A 4208-nucleotide genomic window follows, 5' to 3' on the forward strand; every position below is an offset into this window, starting at 1 on the left:
TTGCTTACAGCATGTAGGTTGAGAAATCAAGTTCATCAACTGGGAAATCAACAAACGTTTCTAGCTTATTCTTAAAATATCGGTCATATGAGAACCTCTTCAAATGAACAGCAACAATCTCAGGCAATCACCAGCGATCTAGCTTTTTGAAGGCTTGCCTAGGCTTCCTGCAGCTGGGCAGTACCTATAGTGACATATAGAGCAAAGTAATTATACAAAGTGGAATAAAATAACAGCTTGATTTGCATAAGAATAAGTCAAAGAGGTTTGTAATGGTATAAGGACCAAACCCAATCTGAGATTAATCATGTAAAAATATTTTTTTTTTTCATTCTCATTCACCAAACAAAGTCGAGAATAACTGTCAACAAGAACAAAAAAAAATTTAGAGCTAGAATGAAAAAAATGAGAGTACACACTAACCACATGTCTCCTGGTCCTAAAGGCTACTCCTTTAAGAAGGCTTTTCAAGGCATTTGTATAGAGAAACAGACTCTTGAGGCATCCTCATGAATGTGGTCTACAAAGAACACACAAGAAGGACAATTTTTATGACAATCCAATCCCATCAGTAAAAACTTAGATGTCTTCTTCAAAACTTTAGAAAACTTTCAGCCCCATACAAGTTCCCAAAGAGAGAAGTGAAAAAAACTAATTTGATGTAAGCTGTATATTAAACCATCATTACCCATTGAAAGAGTGATGCCTTTTCTTGTAATAATTACTTAATTCCTCAAGCCTCCAGTTAAAGTAAGAGAAGGAAAAGCAACCCAAGAATCTATGTTGTCCTCCCATGTAAAGCCTCAATACTAGCCTCAAATAATCAAATATAAGAATCAGAAGAAAACCAAGATATATACAAGAAACACTAATGGTGATGACCTCCGGTCCTCCAGTGACATGTAGGTCTTTTTAAAGAAAGAAAGGAAACATGTCAATATCTATTGTAATCCAACTGTTTCATTTCCACAGCAATGTTCCAAAGTGTAACCTTAATCCTTTCCAAGTCCATATGGTATTCATCTCCTGCATGAAACAAATGAACCTTGTCATTCACTATAATCCAACTGCAACCTGGATTCTTCTTGATCCCTTTTGATTTCTTGGTCATTCTGACTTCATTCCCATCCTTCCTTTTCCCTGTTACAGAATATAAGTTCGATAAGACCACGTAAGGGGTTGCATTATCAGGCTCCAATTCAATAAGGTGTTCAGCCGCGAGCTTTGCAATATCAATACGCATATGGGTCCTGCTTGCACCAAGAAGAGCTCCCCAAACTCCAGAATGTGGCTCAAAAGGCATTGACTGGATCAAATCAACTGCTCTGTCTAGCAATCCAGCTCGGCCAAAGAGATCAACCATGCATGCATAGTGGTCAGGCCCTGGTTCAATATTATATTGTGAACTCATTGAGATAAAGTAGTTTCATCCTTCTTCTACAAATCCCACATGGGTGCAAGCTGAAAGAACACCAAGAAATGTGATTTGATTTGTTTCCTGACCTTCATTCTGCATTTCCCGAAATAAATTGAGTGCTTCTTCTCCAAACCCATTTTGGGCATACCCAGTAATCATCGAGTTAAAAGAAACAATATTAGGTGCAGTGATGTTTGTGAAGATCCGGTAGGCATCATCCATATTTCCACATTTTGAGTACATCGAGACCAAAGAGTTTTGAATGGACAAATCAAATTCCATAACCATCTTTAATACATGAGCATGGATTTGCAGCCCTTGGTTAAGTGTTGCTAAATTGGCTGAAGCACTAAGCACACTACTCAAAGTAAGAGGGTTTGGCCTGACTGCTTTCTGAAGCATCTTAATAAACCAATGGAAGGCCTCCTCATACTCCCCATTATTCACAAACCCTGAAATGACAGCAGTCCAAGAAATATCATCTTTCTCAGGCATCAATTTAAACAACTGAACGCATTTGTCAGTTATCCCTTTGCTAGAGAATCCTGTAATCATGGTCGTCCATGATACTACATCTTTTTCTGTCATCCTCTCGAATAGCCTGAAGGCTTCTTCAATTGAGCCACATTGAACGTAACCTGCAATCAATGAATTCCAAGAAACTACATCTTTCCTACTCATATGATGAAATAACTTGGTAGCTACATCCATACAACCAAATTTACAATACATGGTCATGATAGAATTTCCTAAGAAGACATCAAAGTCAAATCCCATGTGTGAAACTAATCCATGCACTTGAATCCCTTCTCCACACCTATCGAAAGTGCCACAAGCCTCAAACAGCACAGTCAAGGTAGTTGAATTAACCTTCACTATTCCTTCCCTTTGCATGCCTAAAAACAATTCAAACCCATCTTTGAAACTCTTTATCTTCATATACCCATCAATCATTGCAGTCCAAGTAACTACATTTCTCTCGGGCATGATATCAAACAAATTCCTGGCATCAACTATCCGTTCCCCTTTGCAGTACCCATCAACCATAGAGCTCCAAGAAACCACGTCTCTTTCCACCATACCCTCAAAAACCCAACCCGCCTCTTCCAACCTTCCCACCTTCAAAAACCCATTTATCAAGGCATTCGAACAAACAGGGTCCCGCCACTTCACTGGCATCTCAGAATAGAGCTTCTCGGCCTTGTCAAGCATCCCTGCCCGTACAAAACCTGTGATCATGGCAGCATAAGAGATAGCATTACGCTTGGGCATCTCAGAAAACAGCTCAAAAGCTTCTTCTACCATACAATTGTTCCAAATATATGCAGTGATCATGGCATTATATGAAGCGGTGCTTCGTTCGGGCATTTCGTCAAACATATTTCGAGCTTTGACAGTTTTGCCATTTTCTCCGTATGCTGTGAGCATGGCAGTCCAAGAGATGGTATTCTTGTGGGGCATGCGATCGAAGATGGACTCAGCCTCTTTGATATCACCGTTTTTTCCATATTTCGTGATCTGAGTGTTGCAGTAAACGAGAAATTTGCTGCCTTTTTCGCGCAGAGATTGGGTTTTGATAGAATCACGGTGGAGACGCATGAGTAATGAAACTTAAAATATGGAGAGTTTGAGCAGGAAAACTGTTTATGTACAAACGTAGTAAGCCGTTTAGCACCCATGATTGTTGGTAACAGAGAAAATTCCCTAATGTTGGTAACCTGAATCACTCGAACAAGACTTCGGGAATCATGACGTTCTCGCCGCGAGCATTGTTGCGGTCAAACAAGGTGGAGTATTTCAATGAAGCTTTGATACTTTGGGAAAGGCGATTACAGGATAGACAGAACAGAAATATGGGTCGGCCCAATCTTCAAACAGTTACTAAGAAATATTTTCTGATTACTCATCAGAGCCAAACAACAGCATGAGATCTACCATGACAAGGTTCCGTATTAATGATTCTTAAAGCAACTGTTCTTAGATGTGATCCAAGATGTGTAGTAACAACATAAATCAGTATACCATTTGGAGTTAGATACATTAATCAAAAACATCACAGCAGTAAACCAACAAATGTGCAAATCCAAAGTTATGCCATATCCCGAGGCTCTGCAAACAAACAAAGACTGAATATCAAAAATAGAGATGTCTCAGATATAGATGAAACTAGGATAAATATGCATATACTTCGAAAGAAAGGATGTAAGTTCCTGATTTCTATTACTTTATCTCAAAAAACAAACATTACCGACTAACCTTAATTCCCTGAACAATACATATATATTAATGTACACATGGTTCAAAGAACTACTAAACGCAAATTAACATTAAATTTTTAAGTATGTAAACTAAAAAAATTGCAAGCTTTTTTTATTAAAAACAATGCACAGATGATTTTCGTGTTCTATAACCTGTGGGTAAAATGAAAATACAAAAGAAAACTAGACATTTTCACCTTACCCACAACCAATGGCCGAAAATCCCTCAGTTGGCTTCATCGACCTTTTTCTCCTTCTTCTTCTCTGCGTCTCTTCAATCTCTCTCTCTCTCTCTCTCTCTCTCTCTCTCTCTGGCGTGCAATGGCCGTCGTGAAAAGAGGAGGGAAACCGAGACAGAGGGGGGGAAGCAATAGAAGAATTGCCCCAATTCTTTTACCTCTTTTCTCTCAAATCCTTTTCTTAATTACATCACTTATCCATGACTTTGGTTAAATCATATAATGGCCCATAGTTATAAAACTAAACTCAATCTTATTATTACTACTTTAAACTATAGAACACCACTTCAGACC

General features: G+C 38.6%; 1 pseudogene; it reads right to left on the reverse strand.

The window, feature by feature from the left end:
• Nucleotides 1–751: 751 nt before the first annotated feature.
• LOC133878501 (pentatricopeptide repeat-containing protein At1g53600, mitochondrial-like) lies at nt 752–3399 on the reverse strand (annotated as a pseudogene).
• Between the last annotated feature and the right edge of the window lie 809 nt (nt 3400–4208).

The sequence above is a fragment of the Alnus glutinosa genome, chromosome 9 (assembly GCF_958979055.1).
Source record: "Alnus glutinosa chromosome 9, dhAlnGlut1.1, whole genome shotgun sequence".
NCBI lineage: Eukaryota > Viridiplantae > Streptophyta > Magnoliopsida > Fagales > Betulaceae > Alnus > Alnus glutinosa.